The sequence below is a fragment of the Lepisosteus oculatus genome, chromosome 3 (genome assembly GCF_040954835.1).
Source record: "Lepisosteus oculatus isolate fLepOcu1 chromosome 3, fLepOcu1.hap2, whole genome shotgun sequence".
NCBI classification, from domain to species: Eukaryota; Metazoa; Chordata; class Actinopteri; order Semionotiformes; family Lepisosteidae; genus Lepisosteus; species Lepisosteus oculatus.
This window is the reverse complement of record NC_090698.1, coordinates 34,367,700-34,395,116: the sequence shown is the minus strand read 5'-3', so window position 1 is coordinate 34,395,116 and position 27,417 is coordinate 34,367,700. Positions and strand designations below refer to the sequence as shown.

At 36.8% G+C, this 27,417-nt stretch overlaps 1 long non-coding RNA gene across 1 annotated transcript in view; it reads left to right on the top strand.

Annotated features, from left to right (window-relative positions):
• LOC107075763 (uncharacterized) overlaps positions 1-27,417 on the top strand; it is a 92,259-nt gene that overhangs the window by 18,992 nt on the left and 45,850 nt on the right. The gene's annotated exons all lie outside the window — the stretch shown is intronic.

Here is a 27,417-nt window from a genome sequence, read left to right as displayed (position 1 = left end):
GTGAACAACAGTCAATACTGCCTGTTCAACACCTAGAGCTCCATTCCAAATCAACATAAGTATCCAAAAGGTACCAAACAGATATCTCAAATGGTTATATCATAGCTCTTAAAAGGTATGTTTACAGATAAACAAGGAAAAAACGAACCAGCAAATTTGACTTGTACTAATGGTTCCATTTTAAAACTACAGATTTAGAGATATCTCATAAAAAGTACAGTGTCAGGTTCTATAATTTAACATTCTCCACCTGGTTCTGAACAGCCCATTATCCCTTTTTCAGAATTCCATTAATGTTTTCTATTATAGACTGAAATTCATATTAATTTTAATTAATTAAGCTAATATGGCCAAAATTAATATTGGAGAACACTGAAAGACCCTTTTGTTCTCCAGGATCGGAACTGGAGACCCCTGATAAACTAAATGGTTTCCAAAATTAACTGGAATTTTTAACAAATTCAGAAGGAAGTCCCCAATTAGCAACAATTATAGATTCTAGGGTATAAATATGGTGCATACTCCAATGACAGTTTGTTACACTAACACTAAATAACTAAATCAGTCAATTTTCACATTTCTCCACATTTCAAGAAACTACAGTACAATGCAGATTACCTTTCAGTAGGAGACACAGTGTCAAGGAGAGTTCTTTCTGGACCCTATGCAGACGACGCGATCCAGGGTTGAGTGAGAAAACTCAAGGAAAAAAGGCATGCAGGATACAGGGATGAAAACAGGGGGGTGTGTCCATGGAGTGCTGGTGGCCGGGGAACGTGTGGCCAAGCCAAACAATCCAGGGATGAGACAAACAGGAAATCCAAAAACAGGGCAAAAGTCCAAGGCCAGGCGATCCATCCGAGACAGACGATTAAAATCCAGAACCGGGTCGGGACCAACAGGGGGCACGGGAACGGGAACAAGAAACAGAAACAAAAACCATAATGGAGCCAGGCGCATTCAGGTCCCGGGCTCGCATGCTGCGGGAACCAATGCAGACCCCGGAATAGCGTCAGTGTCTGGCTTATAAGGGGGAATTGAAAAGGGGCTGGAGCAGGGAACTGGTGCAGGAGATGAAACAAACTAGGAAGGGGTGGAGTGCCTTTAAGAGGAGGGGTTGCGATCGTGATACACAGTCCCTAGTCTTTATACCAAAAACTGATTTACAACTGATCTATGTACAAACCAATTTAACCACCTATTCTTTATTCAGATGACCTGTAGTACTGTACTGTATGCGTCAGTTTTGGGCAGAATATCAGAACAAAACACAATTAATAATATTTATTCACCTTCTGACCTACTGGGAATATAAACATGCTTTTAATCTTGAAAGAGTTGACAATAAACATGTATCATAACATCATGCTTACATCTGTACAAAGATATATTATTTTCTTTATCAATGCAAATTGCCCATTGATGACAGATGAGAAATAAGCTGAGTCAGTAATTAGATGAGGTGACAATTAGTGACACCTAGCCGTGATTACTTCTACTCCTACTCAATGATTTAAAAGCACATCAGATCTAAATTCAGTACAATATATTGGAAGAAGTGATTGGCAAGCTTGGTTCTAGAAATCATAACAACTGTGGTACTGTACGTCATTACTCTAATGTTATGACATGTACAATATATCAGCTAAGCCTTACAAACAAGCTGTTTATCTCGCTGAGCTGTATGAAGCCACCTTTATTTATTGTAGCTTTCCACTACCTGCTGTAGAATCAGAAACTGGAGTCACTACAGTACAGATTCTAGTCACAACCCAGTATTATTCGTTTAGTCCTGCAGAAACTTCCTGCACTTTGGACCCTGCTCAAAGGAGAACAAAAAAATCAGATTTGGGATTTGCTCTCACCAGAAAAAAGTAAATTTATGCATTAAAATTTTGTATTTTCTCTTGCCATTGACAGACCTTATCTTTCCACTCTGTGTGGCTACTTTTCTTGTTCTGAAAATATCCTCTTTCTCTGTTACACTACATTCACCTCAGGTACTAATGCGTGGTTCCTCTTTTTTCATTCCACCATTTGCTCACTTAAGGTTGGTACCTCTATGTACTGTATAGTCACTGGCATGTATTCTGGTTAATCACACCATATCAATCTCTCTTTTTCATAGTCTCCCTGTTCATTCATTTTCTGTCTGTAGGTTTCATTGTGAATTAGTTTTATGGGGTCTCTCTCAGTTCTTTTGATGGTTTCAACAACTTTTAAAGGATTCCAAAAACCATTACATATACAGTACATTGTTGTCTAGAACAAACGTGTTTGGTAAAGGACATCACAAAAATTCCACTTCATTTGCGAGACAGGATCACTAATGTTAGTATTCTATATTATGTACTGAAGCAATTTGTATTGAAGCCTTTTAAATTAACGCCGAGCTCAGACGGATTGTTTGCCGGTGGAACTCATTCAGTTGGCAGCACATTAAAATATTTTGAATAGTTGCTAAAGCGATCACTAACTCCTTGCAATACTGCCCCATAAACTTTGAGCAGAAAGAAGAGAAATTACATAAAAATACAGAAAGTACAGAAAAAATTGGGCAGTGGCAGTAACTGAAAAGCAAGCAGTTAGAAACTAAAGCTGTAGTCTTCTAGTTCAGACTTTGACATCATTCACATATTTAACAGCATCTCTGTATCGCACATGAGACATGTGAGGATGTTCAGAACAAACTGATCTGTATACCTTCTCAGGTTGTCATTGAGGAGTTCACGTGAGAATTATTATTGTTATTAAAATTCATATTTTATAATAATAATAATTATAAACTTTATTTTATATAGCGCCTTTAAAGGTGGCTTCTCAAAGCGCTTTACAGGATGACAATAACAATAAATAAGAAGACTACAACAATAAATAAGAAAATTTCACAAGACAGGACACAATTATAATTACAACAATACAACAATAACAATAGAGGAGACCGTGGAAGATGGTATTAAGAAGAGCAGAGGGGTGAAGAATGGAACCAGTTAAGTAAAGGCTTTTCTGAAAAGGAGGGTTTTGAGTCTGGATTTGAAAGAGTTTAGAGAAGGTGACTCTCTAATATCCTTGGGCAAGGAGTTCCAGAGCTTGGGGGCATAGCAGGAGAAGGCCCTGTCGCCCATACAATGTAGACGGGCTTGGGGGACAGTAAGGAGGGCAGAATTTGAAGAGCGGAGGTTGCGAGGTGGGGAGTAGGGCGATAAAAGTTCAGACAGGTATTGAGGTGCCAAGCCATGTAAAGCCTTATAGGTGAGCATGAGGATTTTAAAGTCTACGCGGAATTTGACCGGAAGCCAGTGCAAGGACTCCAGGATAGGAGTAATGTGAACACTTGCACTAGATCTGGTCAGGATTCTGGCTGCTGAATTTTGGACATACTGCAGCTTGTTCAGAGTAGATTTAGATACCCCAGGGAGCAGAGCATTGCAGTAGTCAATTCGAGAGAATACAAATATGTTGATCAGCTTTTCAGCCACAGTTAATGATAGCATAGGGCGTAGTCTTGCGATATTTCTAAGGTGAAAAAAAGATGTTTTGACAGTATGCTGTACATGTGGGTCGAATGTTAAGCCAGAATCGAATATAACCCCAAGGTTTTTCAATTTTGATTGGAGCTCAAGTACAGAGCCATCTACAGACAGGGTTACAGGACTGGCTTTACGAAGTTGATGGGGGGTACCAATAAGCATGACTTCAGTCTTGTCACAGTTAAGATGAAGGAAGTTTTGAGTCATCCAAATTTTTATGTCAGAGATGCAATTAGATAGAATAGAGACAGCCACATCAGTGTCGGGTTTGGTATGGATGTATATTTGAGTATCGTCAGCGTAAAAATGAAAGCTGAGGCCATGTGATCTTAAAAGCTGACCAAGTGGGAACATGTAAATGCTGAAGAGCAAGGGGCCCAGTATTGAGCCCTGAGGGACACCAGACTTGACAAGACCAATTTCAGACCTGTACCCATTGAGAGAGACAAAGTGACAGCGATCAGTGAGGTAAGACTTAAACCATTTGAGGGCAGTGTCAGAGACTCCAAACACAGTCTCGAGACGAGAAAGCAAGATGTTATGGTCAACAGTGTCAAAGGCAGCACTGAGATCAAGAAGGATGAGTATGGAAAGAGAACCAGAATCAGAAGCTATTAGGAGATCGTTGGTGACTTTGACTAGGGCGGTTTCTGTGCTGTGAAGTTGACGGAAGCCAGATTGGAGGGGTTCGAAAAGGTTGTTTGTCATGAGGTGGTTATGTAACTGAAGTGTGACAGCACGTTCTAGAATTTTAGAGAGAAAGGGTAAGTTGGAGATGGGGCGAAAGTTGTTAAGATTGTCGAGAGCCATGTTAGGCTTCTTTGGCACTGGGGTAATAGCAGCAGTTTTGAGGACCGTTGGTACAATGCCTGTGCTCAAGGATTCATGTATTATATTGAGGACAATGGGACAGAGAGAAGAGAAACAGGACTGGAATAAAGTGGTGGGAATGGGATCTAAAATAGATGTGGTGGGTTTCATGCGCGTAAGTAGTTTGTTTAGGGATGCTGAGTCAAGAAGAGAGAAGCTGGAGAGACGGGAACCAGAGAAGTTGGATGAGGAGGGAGGAGGTGTGGAAATTATATCCGTAGTGGAGAGAATGTGATGCCGGATGTTGTCAATCTTAGAACTAAAGAAATCTAAGAATGTGTTGCAAAGTTGTGATGAGGCAGGTAATGTGGTGGGGCAGTTTGGCTTGAGTAGTCTGTTGATGGTGGAGAAAAGATGTCTGGGATTGTTTTGGTGATTTTCAATGATGTGAGAGAAGTAGGTGGATCTAGCAGACTCTATAGTAACCTTATAATCAGATAAGTAATCTCTCCAGGCCTGATAATGTACATTTAGGCCGGAAAGACGCCACCTACGCTCAAGTTTGCGAGAGGCTGCCTTCATGAAACGCAGATGGTCATTGTACCAGGGGGCAGGGCGAGAGAAGGAGATGGTTCGAGTTTTTAAAGGAGCAAAGGTGTCGAGGGTAGATAAAAGAGCATTGTCAAGTAACTGTATTTTGTCCTCTAGAGGGTCAGAGGAAGAGAAACAGGATAAGGAGGACAGAACAGAATTTGCCAACCTTGGGTGATCAATTGATCGCCAGTTGCGGAAATTTACAGAGCGTGAGGGGGAAGTGTTGGAAACAGGTAATTCCAGATTGAAGAGAATGGCTAAGTGGTCAGAGAGGCCTAGATCAAGGGGGGAGCAGTGGGAGACAAAGGAGTCATTTGCAATAATTAGATCTAAGGTGTGTCCTTTGTTATGTGTAGGGGTACAAACAAACTGAGCAAGGTCAAAGCATCCCAAAAGAGAAAGGAAGTCTTTAGCCAGACTGGAGGAAGTTGAATCAATGTGTATATTAAAGTCCCCTAGAATAAGGATCCTTTTAAATGTAAGGGATAAGAATGAGAGAAAATCAGCAAACTCACCTAAGAAGACTCCACTGGGTTTGGGTGGTCTGTAAACTGTGGCAATAATAGTAGATTGGGGGATAGAAACATTTAAAACAAGACACTCAAAAGAAGAGGGAGGAGGTATAGCTATAGGACTTAGACTGTAAAAAAGGTTGTAAATAACAATGATGCCCCCGCCTCTGCCTGAAAGATGCGGATGGTCAAAGAAACCATATCCAGGAGGAACTAGTTGGTTGAACAGGAGTCCATCGTTTTGTTTGTGCCATGTTTCGGTTAAGCACAGAAGGTCCAGTTGTTTTTCTTTGATAATGTCACATAAAAGAAGAGCCTTGCTGTTAACGGAGCGGGTGTTGAGTAGCGCTGATCTGGCCAGTCTCGGGGATGCGGGGGGAAGCGGAGTGCGGTCCAGGTGCGGTAGTGAGAGGAGATTTTTTAGATCGGCGCCGGTACGTGATGGACTTACAGACGTGCGGCGAAAGGCAGGGATAGAGACTCCGCAGGCAGACGAACGTAGAGAACGGCGTCCTGTGCTGCGATGGATGTAGCGAGTCGGTCGTAAAATCCCAGTAAAACGGCAGTAATCGAATGTGCACTATAATAATCGAATGAGCACTATAATAAGCCTAAAATTAGCTTCTTGTACTCTGAGTTAATTATTTTGTCAAGGACTAAATACATTTTCAATTGATAGTTTGGTTATTGGTTGGTTAACTCATAAGAATGTCTCTCAGCAGTTTTAATTGTAAAATTAGGATTAATTTCATTTGAAATATCATATTAAAATTAATTTATTACTAATGTATTAAATATAAACAAGACTGTGCATATACAATCTATATACTATATGTAGAAACTGATCATCCCCACGTTTGCTCCCACAGCTTATAGTATGTTTTGGTTATACTACTACTATTACTACTACTTTGGTGTTACTACCACACTGTGACTGTGATTTCCCATTATTGGTGTATAATAGGTTAATCCGAATAAATATTGAAACATTTTGTTTAAAAAATCAGCTAAAATTACTGAACTGATTTTTACAGACTTAACAAAATGTTATCAGACATATGTACACAAATCATGCTAAAAACAACCTTGACACATTTGCAAATTGCCAAGGGAATGTAAATTTCTTTATTTGAAAGAACAAGTAAAGGTTTATTCCATGCTGAAAAGAGAAGAAAAGAAACACAACATTTCAGCTGTGGAGCCTTTTTTGGGTGTGATGAATAGAGGAAAGTAGATAACCAATAAAGCATAGGAGAACAAAAGCTGGGAGTGGAGAGGAGGCGGGAGCAGGAGAGAGGCGATTGGGCACTCAGGTGGTGTGACGTCATTGAAAGAAATTAGTCATTGAGAGAAGGGGGAAGGTGTGATCCTAGTTTCAGGATAATGTTATTCAGGTTTGAATATGTTTCTGCAATAATAGTTGAGAAACCCCTCTTTGAGAACAGAGGTTTCTCTTTGAGACTGAGAGATCAATATGATCATGGTCATTAGAGCTGAAATGAGAAACTACAATGTTGGCTTGGAGAGATCTTTGATCCTCACAACCCAGACATGATCCCTGAAGAGGTCTCCCAGTCTCCTTCCTGTTTTCCCAATGTAGAGAGCTTGGTATTTTCTGCAAGATATGCAGTAAATAAGGTTGCTGGAGATAGGTGATGAAGGGGAAAGTGCCTGCTGTGGATGATTGCTGAGGGCAGTCAAGGGAGCTGTGAACAAGGTTTTGCAGATTAAGTGGTCAGTGATATGAGTTGACGTGGCGGTCTGAAAAAAGGTTACCAATGGAGGGATAATGCTGTTAAATGGGGAAGTTGTCGTTGATGGTCCTAAGGATACAAAGGTTGTTAGGGTGGTAGGGAAACACCATTGGAATGCAGTTGTGAGGCCGTGTGTTTCAAATTGAGTTGATGATCCAAGGGCTTGGGAGAGGGCCCTGTCAATTACATGGGTAATTGACAAGGTCCTCTGTTGATGTGCATTTAAGTGCATTTTGAGGGCTTGGATTTGGAAATCCATGTCTTCACTGCAAAGTCATCAGAGCCTGAGAAACTCTGAATAAGGGTGCGGGATTAAATGGGCTGTAAATTGTATATGTGTGGGGTGAAATGTGATGTAAACTTTACACAAATAGAGAAATACCTTATACAGAAAGAGCAGGTTAGTTAATTATTAAATTAAATAACCATAACCCCCAATTGCAAAGATGTTGTCAAGAATATAACCAGAGCAATGATATAATCATCATTACCTGCACCTGAGTTCTTTGTTCTCTGACAGCTTTGGTGTAAAAAAAAGTCGAGCACACTATGTTAAATAAATATTTGTTAACAATGATGATATGCACACGAAACAACACACAACATACAAGTCAAACAAGTTATGCTATTTACAAACTTGCAAACAAGCATCTCAAAGGACTATGTCCAGACCAACCTGAAAACCCCAGACTGCTGCCAATTATTTAAATCTCATATAATGCTGAAAAAGGCCTAAAAAAGATAAAGCTTTTAATTATTTAAAACTTTATTACAGCAGCACAATGCACAATGCAACTTAAATCACTATCTTTGTCTTCTGTGTAATAATGTTCACCTCTCTGTCCAGCAAATTAACAATAGTAATAATAATGAACTTTATTGTATATGGCGCCTTTAAACGTGGCTCCTCAAAGAGCTTTACAGGATAAAACAATAACAACAATACTGTTAGGCTGGGCAAACGATTAAAAAAAAAAAGAAATACAAAATGAGATATAATGATGTGTTCTGGCTTAGACATTAACGAAGAGCATAACATGGGGGCGGTGTAGCGGTCGGCTATGGCTTTCCCATCTTTACCGATGCACTGCAAGTACAAACCCCCTCTCAGCGGGAGTGCTGGCTGTGAGGAATCAAATCAGTTTCACAGGTATTTTCAAAGTAGAAGGGGGCGAGATTTCCAGCAAAAGACACCTCCCCCCCTCCAAAACCCAGCAAGTACAGTACTTACTATTTAAGAAAGCTAGGCTCCTCAATTAAATCGCTTTAACATGCTAATGTGTTAGTGTAACAGTCCGGGCGTGGTAAGCTTCTAATGTCTCCTGATTACGGGGAAAGGAACCCTTCTTTCATTGGAAGACAATGAACATATTCTAGCCCTAAATGAATTAATAGCAAACATGGTTTACATAAAATACATTTTTCCAAGAAAGTTTAGCCTTTGTCACCAATGAAACCACTAAATAAAGACATAAATATAGAAATCTTAAGATTTTTAAAATACATGACTTTGCTAAAATTTATTTAAAAATAAAAATGATTACAAACCCCAGCGGAGAGAGAGAGTGCTTACTTTGTCAGCACCCAGACAAAAATACAATGCTTTTATTCATTCTTAATCAGATGGTGAGAGTGAAGACGGAGGGATAAGGTTGAAGGTGAGGAAAAAGAAAGAGGAAAGAGGGAGAAGCTTAATTGACTAGAAGAGGGGAGGGATGTTGGTTTTGCATAAGGGGCGGGGTTATGGAAATTAGGTATATTTGGGAATGTGGAGTTACATGTTCTGGCTGTTTGTGAATTATCGTTGTTGAGTATGGAGTGTTGAGGTATTGATTAATGCTTTATGTTGAAAATTGAGATGGATTTTGTTTATGATAAAGAGGATAAACTAGGATGGGAGGAGGGTTTGGTTTTGCATAAGGGGAGGGATTATGATGATTGTAGGAATTTGAGAGAGTTTGCGCGCTATTTTTGGTTTGTATTACAAATAATTCGTACAAGATATTGAGATTTGTTGATAATTGGAAGACAGTTTTGCTTTAATGGTTTGATATATTTGATTTTGTATTGTGGTTGTTATCTATGTTTTTGGTTGGTATTATGTTTATATGGTTGTTGGTTGGTTGTTATTATGGTTATTATGTTTATTGTGTCATTTTTGATTATTGGATGTAATAATCAAAAGAGAGAGAGAGCGCCTTCTTTTTACTTTTGTAGCCAAAGGGCCTTCCAGATCAGATTCCCTTCCCCCTACGGAAAGACAGACACATGTTTTCACAGTTTAGAAGTTGCTATTCAGATGCAGGCGAGCAGCCCCTAGATAAATATCAACTTTATTTAAACTTCAACGAAAGTATTAATGGTTTTTAATTACCGTACTCTTATGGACCATGCCACCAGCCATCTGCATTGAACAATTAAAAATAAAAATGATTATGATTGGCACTCCTGTAGCTTTTTCACGAAACCTCCTTTTTCATGAAACTTCCAACAGAGCTGTTCAACCGGTTTTTATCGGGCACCTTTTATGTCAGGCGTAAGCGATAAATATACAGTATTTAGCTGAAAAGGAAATATAAAATTCAATTAATTGTCCATTTCTATATTTAGTGGTTTCATTAGTGACAAAGGCTAAACTTTCTTGGAAAAATGTCTTTGCTGTCTTGCTGATAGGTTAAGCTTTCGAAACTCTGCCCCAAAGTCACGTGACTGATTTTTCGCCCTGTTTCGTTGGTTAAACGCAATGATCACAAGCACCACCATGGTAACTGGGATGTGTAGTTTTTAATTCAGTTTGAATTATAACTGTACGTACTGTCTTCATATTTGGCCAGGGCTTTAAAGCGTGGATAAAAAAGCTTGGATTCCCATGGACAGTATCTTATACAGTACACATATATTTTTCTATTGTCTTTGTTGATCTCTTGAGGATCCTTGTGATATTTTGAACTCTCGTTGAATGATAAAAGTGTCGCAGTTTAAATAATTTTCGTTGTTAGAAATTATGAAACGCTCTGTTAAAAGCAAGGGAGTTTTTATATCTGTTTGAGTAAAAGAAAATGCCTGACGAACTAGGGATTGAACAGTTTTTCAGTGCTTATACAATCGATGGAAATGTTCAAATAAATGTGCTAAAGAAATAAACAAAAAAGTTATTCCTTTATCATATTGGCTAGCTAATGTCCCATCCTTGTTAGTTAGATCAACGGAATGCTGTGACGGGTGTTACTTTTTGTCGATGAAAAAATAAATTTGTTACAAATAGTGTGGACCAGCGTAATACTTTGAGTTTTACTGGTGGAACTCATACAGCTGTGTCTGGATATCTTGGTCAAATATTCGGCTAGTGTGTATTGCCTGTTTGGGGTTCTGTAGCATTCCACACAGCTGGGCAGCTTGTGCCCCCCTCCCGCTGTTTAGGGAGAAATTGAGTATTGGTGTGTATTTTTTCTTTTAAATACCAATAACAGCAACATACAGTTTATATAATATGTTTAAGTTCCTAAATTAATATCGTTAATGACCTTTGTGACCTTCATTATGCTCCTCTGCGTTTTATGCTTAGCTACTAAAATTTCCCTTTTTTGACTGTGGCGGGGGACATTCAGGAATGTGAGTCTGATTAAGAATGAATAAAAGCATTTTATTAAAAACCCGTTTGTGTTTGCTTGCGTGCTGACAAAGTAAAAAACAATTACTTTTTGACAATGAAAAACTGTGTGTGTCTCTCTCTCTCCGCTGGCATTTGTAATCGTTTTTATTTTTAAATACATTTTAGCAAAGTCATGTACCATAAAAGTATAGTAATTAAAAACTATTCCCAGTGGGCAGTGATTAGTCAAATATATGTATATTCACAGCGAAAATACGGCTATACGTATATATACGTCGCCGCGACGTATAATCAACGTCGAATTAGAACCGTAAAATCGACAACATTAATAAACGCATAAATAACGTCGAAAACACATCTAACACAGTGCCTGAGGCTTTTTACTGTATATATCGTGTGTGCCGCAACTAGGAGTAAACGGCACTCTGCACAGTGTACGAAATAAATTATTTTCGCAGTAATTAATTAATTTATTATATTTATTACTATATTTATTATACACATGTAAATAAATTAATTACTGCGAAAATAATTTACTTCGTACACTGTGTGCCGTATACTCCTAGTTGCGGCACACACAATATATACATATAGCCGAATTTTCACCTTGAATGTATGTATATTCGACGAATCACTGCCCACAGCTTGGCATACAAGGGTTTTGCCACCTGCCTGAAAAAAACAGTAAAATGTTTGAGTGCCTATAGAGTTTCTATTTTTATTTTCTTGAGAAAAGTTGATACCATTTCCTGGACACCCCATCCCCCATCAGTGCGCGGTGCCCGGGGAAAAATCTGTAGGGGGGTGTCTGAAATTCTGAGGGGGGGTGATATTTCGGTTAAAACGGAGCTGTACGATGCAGCTACCCAAATGAAATCTCACACCTATGCCATTGATTAGTGCTTCATGATAGAAGATAACGACTAGCAATCTGGTATTTGCGATGAAGTTCAGTTTCACATTTTTCGTCACTCTCGTGGTTTGTATTGCCTGGAGAGAAAAGTAAGCGTTTATTTTTTGCAGCTACATCGATGGAGGTTCTGAATCGTTAAGAAAAAATTGTTGTAAAACCAACAGAAAGCACAGACTGCTATAACTAGTCCTAGTTATATAACGATTTTAAGTATAATGATAAACTATTGCAAGGAATCGGTCCACTTGAGCAAACAGGATCGTAATGTTGACACTCAATAAAGGCACTGATATGTGCAGTTCCTGGACGGATAGCCCTCCTCAAACAGTCCGAGTGACCGTTCAAACAGTCCGAGTGACCGTTAGTATCATTTAGTGTTGTCTGACCATTGACAAAGTACAACTATTTTTTAGGGCGCAAATTAAGTTAGGTAAATCTTTTTGCCCAAAACTGAAGAGGCGACACTCCTCCCTCCCCCCGTGATGCCAGGCCTGTCCCCATCCTATTCCGTAATGTCATTATATATAATACCATACAACAGTGACCGATCCTATAGCACATAGCAGGGGGCACATAGCCGCGATGTATTTTCAATGTTAAATTTCAACCATAATATCGACAACATTAATAAACGCATACGTTGAGAAAATATCTAACCCAGCATATTTTCCGGTTATATACCATAATGCATTGCTAGTATTCGTTGGTCACCATTTTGGACACATTTTTCAAACGTAGAAGATTGAAGTATTTATCCGCAACTATCTCAGCAATCCTCTTTTGATGAGTAAGTATGAATAATAATAATACTATCTGAATACATACAGATCTTTCTTAATATTATTTTGATTAAAATAGTACGTGAATAAGCAAAAAATGGCACATAAAAATAGTGTGAATGGGGAAGATAACACAAAATCGTTTTACCGTTTCTTTTTCTAATTGGTACTTTAAAACTTTGGGTACTCTTTAATTAGGACAGACTTTATTGCTCAACTGCTATGATGCAAGCCAAATTTTATACATTTATTTCAGCTTTGAGCTTAGTAAACCGTTCATTTTTTAGATTATACTAAAGAAGATATTAATCATCATTTATTTGGGAAGTAATATTATATAATTTTCTCCTAGCTGTGGTGCTGAAGTCCCACCCTACATCAACAGAAAAATAAATAAAGGAGCACGCAATGTGTTACTTGAAGAATGCATATGCAAGGCAGGGGGAGATCTGGACACTGAAAATAATAGGTTTCTGGTTCTAACTGTTAGGACAATTAGACAGAGTTTGCAAAAAGTGGACAAAAATCGTCTTAACTTCCATTGTAATATTTTTTTTCTTGGAAATATAGAAGTTGCACATTTTAAAATGTATATTTGAATCAAAATGTGGTTTTGAGTTAGTGTGTTAATGTAATTAATTTTGTGTTTGTCACTACTATACTGCATATTGCTATGTTACCAGAATTTGTAGCTGAAGTTTAAGACTAGTTGTGTTTTTTATGATTATTGCCCATATGTTGATTGTTGATTGATTGTATACAATGTATAATTTGAAATACATATTTTTCAGGTGTGAATGTGTATTTTCAGAATACATTTCTAAACCAAATCATTGGCTTGATTTACTAGTTTCTACACCTGTAAAACCTATCTTTGATGTATAATAGACGTCTACCCATATACGTATAATAGTCCTCTAAAGTTATCCATATAATAGACCTCTAACCATATACGTATAATAGTCCTCTAAAGTTATCTGTATAATAGACCTCTAACCATATACATATATTAGACCTCTAAAGTTATCCGTATAATAGACCTCTAACCATATACATATAATAGTCCTCTAAAGTTATCCGGAACTCCAACCATATACAGATGCAGCCATTCAAAATGGGTGAGGTATTTCGCGGCATACCCCAGTGGGCGTGTCGCAGTATCACACGGTATCACGCAGTTAACGTGTGTCACGTGGTTAACTATCCGGCGTCGCCTTGTAAAACCGCCAGGGGGAGCTTAACCTTTCATGTACAGCATTTGAGCCTTTAATTTTGAACTGTGTATTACAGCATGTTAATCATCAGTCATTAAAATGTTGGTATATTTTATGAAAGCAAGATTGCTCAGTTGGACAAAAGTACACAACCTACCTTTATCAGAAATATTTATGCATCAAAGCCTTTACTGAAGATATTACTAATAGTATTAATAATGGATGACTTTGGACAAGCTGTATTCTCAAAGTATAATTTCTTTAGCACATTTGTACAAGCACTTGGAATCTGTCCAAGCCATACTTTGTCAGGCATTTTGTTTTACTTCAATGGGCATAAAAACTTCCTTGCTTTTAACAGGGCGTTTCATAATTTCTTACTACGAAAATGATTTAAAATGCGACACCTATCATTCAACTAGAGCTTAAAATAGCACAAGGATCCTCAAGAGCACAGCAAAGAGTGTATTAAAAGACACTTGTATTTATCAACGCTTTTTTTTCCGTATACCAGATTTTATGGAACCACTTCAGAAGGGTGTCAGCCAGTCAGATTCCAGGAATCGGCACTTAAAAGGAAAAATACACACCGGTATTCCATTTCTCCCTAACAATTTTAAGCATCGAAGTATTTAACTAGCATGTGAAATAGCGTGTGAAAAAGTGGTAGTTTTAAGCTTTTCTGCTAATATAATATGGAATCGCGTATCTAAAGAATTTAATAATGGTATTCGTGTGCTCCGACAGGGCTGTGTAGGGCTGTTTCGCCTGCCTGTTCATGCGAGCTGTCTTGTAGCCGACTGGTCTAGGTGCGTGACTACCACCTGGCAGGTTATGTGTTTGAATCCAGCTGGTGCTGGACTTTTCTTTTAACAAACATTTCTTCGAAAAAATAGAATAGCGATATTATGGACAATCAATTGACTTTTATATTTCAAAATATCGCAACATGATCGATATTTGCGATATTTTGAACATATCTTCCCTTCTGACAGCGGTTCCTGCTTCTATTGTGTGTGTGTGTGCAACAGAGTAAATTTTTATAGAGAAATGGAGGATGGACAGTATGCGTTACAATATAAACATTTATATTGATTTAAATCGTGTTCTGATTTAAATCGCAAACGCGTGTTTAATTATATGTGTTTTTTAATCATAATCAGGCTAATGCAACATAAATTGATACAGTATCTTTGTCTTCTAAGTATCTTAATAAACTTTCAGCATAGCTTTCTACCCGTCAAGATTTATATTTCTTGGGATTTTGGGATCAAACGTGGAAGGATTAGATTATAATCGTTTTTATTTGTCAAATACGTGATTGTATTTCTGAATGTTATGTGACACATTCTACTACAGTAGTTCACTTCTTTAAATACATCGAATTAAGAAAGTTATGTGTAGCACTTTAGATCTTTTTTCTGAACCAGGGAAAATCTGATCATGTTTCTCTATAACAATAATAAAAAACTTTATTTTACATATCGCCTTTAAAAGTGGCATCTCAAAGCAATACAGTAGATCGAAAAACAGTTAAAAGGGACCAAAGTAAAAACCAGACAATCGCTAACGCGTTTTCAATAAAATTCTTTTATTCATTCAGCAGAGAGTGAGAGGGACATCCAGCAGAGAGAGACACACAAACCGATTTTCATTGACAAAATTGTTTTTTTTCAATTCCTCTTGTCTAACAGGAATGTTTTGTTTGTGGACAGACTGTTAGACTAGAGGAAAAGAGCGCCTCCTTCTACGAAGTGCTAGTTTAGTATTATAAAATACTATACTTTTTTAGTACTATATTTTTGTATTATATTCCCTATTAATCAAACTCTAAGAGTATGTATCGGCTTGTCAGTCAGGTCTTTTTTCTCTATTTGAATTGTCGTTTAGACCTCGCACGACTTTAAAAGCTAGCAAGACAGGTTTCGATTCACATTAGCTGGCGAGCCTTGTTAACAAAAAAACTAATAATAATGTAACATGCCACTGTTTGTTCATGAACAAAGTTATACTAAGATTTCCTTAGATACGCGATTAAAAAATAAACGTTTCATATGTTGCTGTTGTGAATTCCTGTGGAGTGTATCTTATTAAGCTCTAAATTGCATTTTGAGCGCGGTTTTTGACTTTTTTAATTGCATTTTGGGCGCGGACAGCACATACAAGGGTTAATGAACTGCGCCAAGAAATTTAAAATAGTATTCTTTAGGTGTGAGGGTAGGAGTGGACCGCAGCAGGCATAATCAGCAAACCAGGAAAACAAAGAACAGGACAGGTGAGATGTGTATCCAGAAAGTGAGTGATCAGAAAAAGAAAATGGTGCTACGCCCAGGTTTTCGACCCAATTCGACCCAAGAAAGCTGTGCTCAATGTATTTACGGCACTTAAAAGTAAAAGGAGATGCTTCATATTGCTTGACTAATTTTAAAAACTAACTTATAAATGCAGACGCTCCCTCGGTGCCGCGCCGGGTGTAAATATCAAAATATACATTCCCAACACTAATTTTACCCATCTGTCATGCAAATAAAACACCTTTAATTGAATTGAATTGAGGGAGAGAGGGGGGGAGGGGGAGAGAGATAGCCAGGACTCAAGGCAAATAAGATACTTATGGGTACACAGGCATTCACTACAGCAACATATGAAACGTTTGCACGTAAAGTTAAGTTATTACTTGGTTTTCAAAGTGCAATGAAATACAATATTGTTGTTGTTGCTGTTCTGGTTGTTTTTATCCTGTAAAGCGTTTTGAGAAGCCACCTTTAAAGGCGATATATACTGTAAAACCGCTGATTCTTATGAAATGTGTTCCGCCGGGGATTCAAATTTTTATTTATTTATTTTTTAATCGCGTATCTAAGGAAATCTCAGTATTACTTTGTTCATGAACAAACAGTGGCATGTTACATTATTATTAGTTTTTTTGTTAACAAGGCTCGCCAGCTAATGTGAATCGAAACCTGTCTTGCTAGCTTTTAAAGTCGTGCGAGGTCTAAACGACAATTCAAATAGAGAAAAAAGACCTGACTGACAAGCCGATACATACTCTTAGAGTTTGATTAATAGGGAATATAATACAAAAATATAGTACTAAAAAAGGTACTACCACTTTTAAAGGTGATATGTAAAATAAAGTTTTTTATCATTGTTATAGAGAAACATGATCAGATTTTCCCTGGTTCAGAAAAAAAGATCTTAAGTGCTACACATAAGTTTCTCAATTCAATGTATTTAAAGCAGTGAACTACTGTAGGTGTCACATAACATTCAGAAATACAATCACGTATTTGACAAATAAAAACGATTACAATCTAATCCTTCCACGTTTTATCCCAAAATCCCATGAAATATAAATCTTAACGGGTAGAAAGCTATGCTGAAAGTTTATTAAGATAGAGGACAAAGATGCTGTATCAATTTATGTTGCATTAGCTGATTATGATTAAAAAACACATATAATTAAACACGCGTTTGCGATTTAAATCAGAACACGATTTAAATCAATATAAATGTTTATATTGTAACGCATACTTTCCAGCCTCCATTTCTCTATAAAAATTTACTTTGTTGCACACACACACATAATAGAAGCAGGAAGCAGAAGCAGGGACCGTTGTCAGAAGGGAAGAAGGTAACTATTCATTGTTATCAAAAATGACTTAGAATCGATCATGTTGCGATATTTTGAAATATAAAAGTCAATTGATTGTCCATAATATCGCTATTCTATTTTTTTGAAGAAATGTTTGTTAAAAGAAAAGTCCAGCACCAGCTGGATTCAAACACACAACTTGTGAGTTGTTAGGCAGGCATGCAGACCAGTCGGCTACAGGAAAACTCACATGAACAGGGAGGCAAAACAGCCCTACACAGCCCTGTCGCAGTACACGAATATAATCATACCGTTATTAAATTCTTTAGATACACAATTCCATATTATATTCCCTATTAATCAAATTCTAAAAGTATGCTTGTTGACTCCGGTATCACGTTAGTTAAAGACTTCGAAGCTTAAAATGTTTAGGGAGAAATGGAATACTGATGTGTATTTTTTTCTTTAAAGTACCAAGACCAGCTATATACTGTATGTTTATGTTCCAAAATTAATATCGTTTATGGCCTTAACACGCGTTACAGTATGCTCCTATTCTTTTTATGCTCAGCTACTAAGATTTCCCTTCAGTGGTAAAATTCAATATCTACAACGGGCACAGTAAAGACGTTTACTGTAAGTCTTTCTACGACAGACCAACGGACCACGAGTGCCCCTGTCGGTCAACCAATCACGTACCGCGGTACCCCGCGTCATCTTGCGTCATGATATGCGACACCGCAACCAATTACATGCGGTACGTGTCTGTACCGCTCACTTTGAATGGCTGCATCTGTATAACTGACATATAACAATAGACGTATATTAGAATTTCATTCTAGACGAATTGCAGACCACATTTAGACGTCTAAGGTATGTGTTTAATAGATGTATATTAAATGTCTTTTGCCCACTGGGTTAATACTTTCGCTGGAGTTTAAACAAAGTCGATGTTTTCTCTTTTAGGCTAGACTTGACTATTTAGCCATGATATAATACTTTGTCATTAATACTTTGTCATAATGCTTAAAATGTTTAGGGAGAAATGGAATACTGGTGTGTATTTTTCTTTAAAGTACCAAGACCAGCCATATACAGTTTACATACTGTATGTTTATGTTCCAAAACTAATATTTTTTATGGATTTCACACACATTATGGTAAAATTCCATATAAATATTCAATACTTAAACAGGCACAGTAAAGACATTAAATATACATATACATACTGTATACAGTACAGTATACATGTTCCTAAATCAATATCTTCTACGAGCATGTGAAAGGTATGGTGAATCGGAGATTCTCAAAAATTACTGTACTTTGCATGATTGGAAACAAATGCATGATTGGATCAACAAAATGCTGTGGTGTTACTTTTACAAAGGTGAATGAAAAAAAGAATGTGGACCAGGGCAATACATTGAGTTTACAGATTGTCCAAGGTCATTCATTATACTGTAAATACTATTAGTAATATCTTCGGTAAAGACTTTGATGGCGACAGCTCAAACATGAGAGGTTGAGCTTTATTAGCTCCACCTTGCGGAAATTCCGGATACTATTATTTTATTTGCGGTATCATGCGGTTTCATGCGGCGCTATGTGAGAATATACGGTATTAATATCGTAACTTGCCGTATACTGCGTCAAGCGCACCAGAAATTATGCGGTATCGCCCGCTTGTTTTGAATGGCTGCATCTGTAGAAATCGCTAGGTAGAGCTCTCAAGGAGTTTACTCAATACCAAGCAGCAACATGCAGGTTGGAGACGCTTAAATAGTGCAGCCTGCCGCACGGTAGGGTGTCTGATGTTGAGTTAACACGTGCGGCAGCGTTTGTAATTATCGCCCTGTTGCTGGTACTGATTGGTTCTCTTGGGGGTTGGTCTGGGCAGGTTGGTGGTCGTGACAAGGCTGCCTATTCTTTTAGTTTAAATCTATATCCAAAGGCACACCACTAGTACAAGGTTAATGTAACTCAGCAACGGTCTAGTTGGCAAGACTTTAGCAGTCTTAACAAACAGTATTTACTTTAGGAGAGAAAGCATACCACAACACACATTATCACCCCACATAATTATCTCAAGAAAGTTGATAACACAAAAGCTAGCTTGTAAAGACTATTCCTTTTTAGGTTCTTGAGGTTGTATGACCAGATTTGCTTTTACAAAATAATTGCCACATTGCTAGCTACTGATATTGTCACTAAGAACAGTTTATCAGAAAATAAGAAAGCCTAACTTAAGCTTGGAAAAATACGTGATTTTCATGATTGATGTTCATCCATAATTGACATTATGGACATTGACGAATTAGAAAAGCTATCTTCTAAATGCAATTTGAATACAAGGACAACAAGTTAGGTAAAATAATTTCCAGAAAATTATTGATTATTCAAATGAGCTCAAGGAAATGCTATAGTATGTGGCCCAGATATTAGCTTTTTCTTCTAGACTTTTTTTAATGTAAAATAAAGCCTTTTAAGTTCTTGCTTCCAAAATAGTATTAATCCTTTAATCACAAATGCATTGTAACAGTTTTAAAAGCCAATTAGTATCTTATATTAGCTTTATCGATGTACAAATGTAGAATTGTACTTAATTGCTGATTAAGTCATTTTGGAACAAGGCTTATTTTCCAATATCTGCACCTTTAACACATAAGTGCTATGTGTTAAAAAAGTAAAATATAACAGACAAAACCTTTTGACAACATTGCTGGATTTGAAGCCTAATTTTGTTAATAGCCTCAAAAATCAATTTAGCCATCATTTTCTGTTTAATATGCATTGCATTTAAAATTTGCTACTGTATGTGGACCCACAGAATGGCTTTTCAATGGAAATCTTGAGCAGTCATTTTATCTTTGGCTGCAGTGTGTTTAAAGCTGTCTGGCAAGAAAAGCAGGAAAATTAATAAGAATGAAGCAGGCAGCGGGACATGAAATTATATCCCATCTATCAATTTCCTAATTTCAGATCTTCAGATTTATTCCAATGAAAAGCCTGATTCAAAACCATGCATACACCACAGTTCTGTTATCAATGGTATTCTGTTTTGAAATGAACAAATTCTGTTTTCTATCATCTATGTAAAAAATATTAGTTACCACTTTCTAGCCTGATCACATCTGATATCAGAAACTAGGCAAGATGAGCCTTGTCAGTAACAGAATGGTAATGGGATAGTAGATCTTAATGGTAAATTAGGTTACTGCCATAAGTGGTTTTGGTGGTCCACTAGGCATCACTATTACATCTCTGATCAGAATACCCAAACCATTGCCATACTGTAATATGTGACTATGCAGTAGAGGGTGCTGTCCTTCAGACGGGAAAGGTTGATAAAGGTCATTAAAGATCCTGTGCCACTATAAATTAGAGTAGGGGTGTTAATCCCGATGCTCTGATTATATTCCACTTTGGGGTTTGTAGAATTTGTTTTACCTAAATTTTCCTAGGTAATTGAATTGGTGAAGTACATATATTCTTCTGTATCTGATAGTGGGGCTGCAGGTGCAAAATTGCCGCTGTGTGTCACTGAAGTAGATACTGGACGTCAGTGGTGGTTGGAGTGGTACACCTTCACATCTAAAGTTCTTTGGTTTTCTTTAGGAAAATTAATTACTATTAACTACTATTAATAAAACTGACTAAAATACTTAAATGGAACTGGACAAACTATAAACAACTAACCATCTTTTTTAGACAAAAAGCCTTTAATGTGGAAATTAAATCATTGCCAGGATTAAGTAATGGTTCTGCAGAAACACTTTCCCATAAGATCCAAGCCAAATCATTTAAAACAGAAACATTTTATTTAGATCTTGACACCATCTATAAAAACTAAAGCGTATTATTTTTCTAACCAAAGCGTATTGTTTTTCTCACTTGACGATACTAGACCAAGCTCATGTCTTGGAGGATAAGTACAATCATGTGTTATTTAGCCAGATGCACCATAGCTGTAGAAAGCAGTGAGAACTGTTTAATTTTGCAATTATGGTGACTATTCTAACTTATTTTATAAAAATAAGACTAGCAACACGATGTTTGCTGATGATCAAAATGGTACAACAAATAAAGTACTAGTACAACCAATACATGTTTTTAATTTCAATTATCTATAGTTTACTAAAAACATTTTTATGTAAATGATGTTTCCAAAAATTTCCAAGTTGAATTTTACTTTTTCCTGTTTCTTAGTCCTTGAATATATTATGTGAAGCAAATATCCATCCATTAATTTTCTAACAGCTTTATCCAGTACAAGCTCACAAGTAGCCTAAACCCTCCAAGCAACAGGAGCAATGCAGGATTATCCATGGATGGGAAACCTGTCCATCACAGGGAGCACACAGATACAGACATGCACATACAGATGCAGCCATTCAAAGTGTGCGGTAAAAACACGTACCGCAGGTAATTGGCTGTGGTATCGGGTATCATGATGCAAGATGACGCGGTACGTGATTGGTTGACCGACAGGGGCACTCGTGGTCCGTTGGTCTGTCGTAGAAAGACTTACTGTAAACGTCTTTACTGTGCCCGTTGTAGATATTGAATTTTACCACTGAAGGGAAATCTTAGTAGCTGAGCATAAAAAGAATAGGAGCATACTGTAACGCGTGTGATGGCCATAAACGATATTAATTTTGGAACATAAACATACAGTATATAGCTGGTCTTGGTACTTTAAAGAAAAAAATACACAACAGTATTCCATTTCTCCCTAAACATTTTAAGCTTCGAAGTCTTTAACTAACGTGATACCGGAGTCAACAAGCATACTTTTAGAATTTGATTAATAGGGAATATAATATGGAATCACGTATCTAAAGAATTTAATAACAGTATGATTTTAGTCGTGTACTGCGACAGGGCTTTGTAGGGCTGTTTCGCCTCCCTGTTCATGCGAGCTGTCTTGTAGCCTACTGGTCTAGGTGTGTGACTAACAACGCACAGGTTATGTGTTTGAATCAAGCTGGTGCTGGACTCTTCTTTTAACAAACATTTCTTCGAAAAAATAGAATAGCGATATTATGGACAATCAATTGACTTTTATATTTCAAAATATCGCAACATGATCGATTCTAAGACATTTTTGATAACAATGAATAGTCACCTTCTTCCCTTCTGACAGCAGTTCCTGCTTCTATTGTGTGTGTGTGTGTGCAACAGAGTTAATTTTTATAGAGAAATGGAGGATGGAGAGTATGCGTTACAATATAAACATTTATATTGATTTAAATCGTGTTCTGATTTACATCGCAAACGCGTGTTTAATTATGTGTTTTTTAATCATAATCAGGCTAATGCATTTCTACATTTTCTGTATGAACCAGCTTAGAGGTTCATACAGAAAGACAGCTTGTGTTTAAATTGAGTGTAAGGTAATTTATGCTTCTAAAGTCATGGTCAGCATTTATTATTGTACTGTGCTGTAAACTTTTTCTGTGCCTAGTCACATTATTTTATAGCGTTTTTATTGCGTTATTAAATAAAGAGGGTAAACTGGGATGGGAGGAGGGTTTGGTTTTGCATAAGGTGCAGGAGATTTCCTTTCTGCTTTGTGTAAGGATGGTATCAAAAGCAATCTTAAGTGGTGAGAAAGCTGTGCTCAATGTATTTAAGGGACTTAAAAGTAAAAGGAGATGCTTCATATTGCTTGACTAATTTTAAAAACTAAGTTATAAATGCAGGTGCTCCCTCGGTGCGCTGCTCTGGTACACCAGCTCTTACACAGTGCCTGTTGGCCGTAAGCGTTACAATATACATACCCAACACTGCTTGTACCCATCTGTCATGCAAATAAAACAACTTGAATTGAATTGAATTGAATTGAGGGGAGAGGGGGGGAATACTAAAGCCAATACTGGCTCAATACCCTCAATGGGCTTTGACGTGCTAATGCGTTGGTTTAACAGTCCGGGTGTGGCAAGCTTCCAATGTCAACTCGACTCGATTGGAAGACAATGAACGTATTTTAGCCCTAAATGAATTAATAGCAAACATGGTTTACGTAAAATACATTTTTCCAAGAAAGTTTATAATAATACGATCTATAGTTGAAATCTGAGCCTACTGTAAATATAAAGGAAAAGCATTTTCAGAGAGCAATCACGCTGTGTTTATGTAGAAAAAGCGATTAGGTTTATGAGCAATCTAATTACCTATTCGCTTAAAACGCTATATAAAATAAAGTTTATTTAGAGATGAATGATCAGTGTCGCAGTTTAAATAATTTTTGTAGGAGGGCTTGGACAGATTCCAAGTGCATTTTTGCAATTTACGTTGCATTGTCCAATGTTCTGTTGTAATACAGGCTAGAATACAGTTACAGTAGCCTAAGCTTTATCAGCCTATTTAAAATAATTTTTTTGAATCCCCGGCGGAACACACTCCATTGGAATCAGCGCTTTTATACAGTATATCGCCTTTAAACACATATATTTAAATCAAAACACGATTCAAATCAATATAAATGTATATTTTGTAATGCATAGGTGACCATTCATTGTTATTAAAAAGACTTAAATTCGATCATGTCGTGATATTTAGAAATATAAATTTGTTTGGTGCGAGTGAGGTTTTATTTAATCTCTGACCAAGGGAAACGTTTCATTTTTTCAAAGAAATGTTTGTTAAAAAATAAAGTCATAGTTCCATGGGATTCAATCACAGACCATGTGACATGGGAGTCAGGAAACTAACACACAGCGCCACCGGATTTAATAACGCTATAAAATAATGTGACTAGGCACAGAAAAAGTTTACAGCACAGTACAATAATAAATGCTGACCATGACTTTAGAAGCATAAATTACCTTACACTCAATTTAAACACAAGCTGTCTTTCTGTATGAACCTCTAAGCTGGTTCATACAGAAAATGTAGAAATGGTATTAGCCTGATTATGATTAAAAAACACATAATTAAACACGCGTTTGCGATTTAAATCAGAACACGATTTAAATCAATATAAATGTTTATATTGTAACGCATACTGTCCAGCCTCCATTTCTCTATAAAAATTTACTCTGTTGCACACACACACACAATAGAAGCAGGAACTGCTGTCAGAAGGGAAGAAGGTGACTATTCATTGTTATCAAAAATGACTTAGAATCGATCATGTTGCGATATTTTGAAATATAAAAGTCAATTGATTGTCCATAATATCGCTATTCTATTTTTTCGAAGAAATGTTTGTTAAAAGAAGAGTCCAGCACCAGCTGGATTCAAACACACAACCTGTGTGTTGTTAGTCACACACCTAGACCAGTAGGCTACAAGACAACTCGCATGAACAGGGAGGCGAAACAGCCCTACAAAGCCCTGTCGCAGTACACAACTATAATCATACCGTTATTAAATTCTTTAGATACGCGATTCCATATTATATTCCCTTTTAATCAAATTCTAAAAGTATGCTTGTTGACTCCGGTATCACGTTAGTTAAAGACTTCGAAGCTTAAAATGTTTAGGGAGAAATGGAATACTGGTGTGTATTTTTTTCTTTAAAGTACCAAGACCAGCTATATACTGTATGTTTATGTTCCAAAATTAATATCGTTTATGGCCTTCACACGCGTTGCAGTATGCTCCTATTCTTTTTATGCTCAGCTTCTAAGATTTCCCTTCAGTGGTAAAATTAGATATGAATATTCAATACTTAAACGGGCACAGTTAAGACATTAAATATGCATATACATACTGTATACAGTACAGTTGCATACGGTAATATGTTTATGTTCCTAAATCAATCTCTTTTATGAAGATGTGAAAGGCATGGTGAATCACTGTACTTTGCATGATTGGAAACAAATGCGTGATTGAGAAATGCTGTGGTGTTACTTTTACAAAGACGGTCAATGAAAAAAAGAATGTTGACCAGGGGAATACTTTGAGTTTACACTTACAGCTTGTCCAAGGTCATTCATTATTAATACTATTAGTAATATCTTCGTTAAAGACTGATGGCCACAGCTCAAACATGAGAGGTTGAGCTTTATTAGCTCCACCTTGCGGAAATTCCGGATACTATTATTTTGCTTGTCGTATTATAGGAGAATTTACGGTAACTAGCGGTATTTACCGGTAACTCGCGGTATTTACCGGTAGCTTGCGGTAGACTCTGTACAGCGTACCAGAAAATAATGCGGTATCACCTGCGCATTTTGAATGGCTGCATCTGTACAGTACTCATACCAGGGACATACCAGTACATATTTGGACAGTAAAAGGAAAGCAGAGCACCTGGAGAAAACCCGAATGAACATGGGGAGAACATACAAACTTAGATAGTATCCCAAGTCCAGAATTGAACTCGGGGTCCTACTGTGCCACCCTGAAACAAATATTTGAAGTACACTGTAGTTCAATTCTAATAGTATACTTTCCTCAATAGTTTATGCTCCACATTATAGTTTTGAGTGACAACTTTCAGGTAAAAAGAAACCAATTGTTGTCATAATAAATACTTGTTCAGAACAATATTTTAGTATTTGGTGATAGGTATTTAATATCTGTAGGTCTCGCAAAATTATTCACCCACTTCCAGTGTTTGTTCAAACTGAGCATTTAATGAACACTTTCATGGACAAAAGAAATTAAAAATCAAAACTAAAATATTTTGAATTGTTAATTCCCCTGAGTTAATACTTGATGGGAATACTTACAGTATGGCAAGAACTGTTGAGTCTTTCTAGTTAAATCATTACCAACTTTGCACACAAGGAAGAGCAATTTATAACATATTATGTTCTGATGGTAATATTTGATATTGTACTTAATTGTAATATTGTAATTGTAATATTTGTTATTGTAGTTAATCTCATATGAATCAGTCTCACACAAACACATCATCATTCATGCTACTGTAAATATTCACTCGTTTTGGAATCTTTATCAAACATCATACTTGTATTGAATAATAGCTCTGTTCTCATAGCTATAAGCGATGACATGCTTTGCCAGATTATGTTTTTCAAAGTTCTGCAGGGAAAGTAGTGCTGGATCCAGTTGCAGCTTGTCCAGTCTTTTGTGCCCTGGTCCTGTGACATAGGATGTCCAATTGGTTCAGAAAATGTATATGAGTTCTGCTTAGTCACTCTTCACAAATTGAACAATCATGAAGTCTTCAGGACTTGAGACCAACCTTGAGTTGAAGCAGATGGGGAGAAACATAAAAAGTCTGCTAACCCATATTTTGTAGCCGCAGAAGCCGAATATTCTGTGATATTCAGTTGTGTCAACAAATGTTCAGCTGTATTATTTCAGTGACAAAATTACAATTTGGAGCTCATCATGAAACTTTTCTTATTGCAGAGGAATTATTGGGCAGACTTCTCTATGGTCTCACATCTTTCACACCTGAACTAATTTAGGTTTGACATAACAAAGGGCTTAAAATTTAATCAATCAACATAATTTACCCTTTTATTTTATTTTGTATTTTTTTAACATTCATGTTATGATTAAAATTGCTAACTTTAAAATTGTGTACAGTATACATAATTTGAAATTCAACAACATTATATTGGATGGATACTTTTCCAAGGCAATTTGCATTTTTACACAATGCTTTTGTGAAATGAAACATGGATCATTTTTAAATCAATGGCAGACATACTATATTTAATAGGTCACATACAGTATGGATAACTAGTACATGTGTAATTTTCAACAATAGAAAAAGAGCAGATATAGCAGATAATACATATTTCCCTCTCTGCAATTAACATAACTTTTATTTCAGAGAACAACTAGGATGTATTAACAGGGCACTAACATTGTCATGAATGTGAGTAACAGTACAGTAACAACCACTATCATTTCCAAATGACTATCCTCCCTCTCATTGTCAGATTAATTAATCAAATTAATCAGCCTGCTGTACACAATATTGTGGGTAGGATGCAAGGATTATGTTAATTTAGACAGTATGTATAGGGTTAAGGTCTTTCATGTTTACTGTATCTGTACTGTATTGTTATGTATTGTAACACAATCTGTATTTTTGGTTGCTGTGTTTTAATTCTCCCTGAGGTTTTCCATGACAAAATTGATCAGTACTTGGATTGAAACTTTGGTTCCCCGTA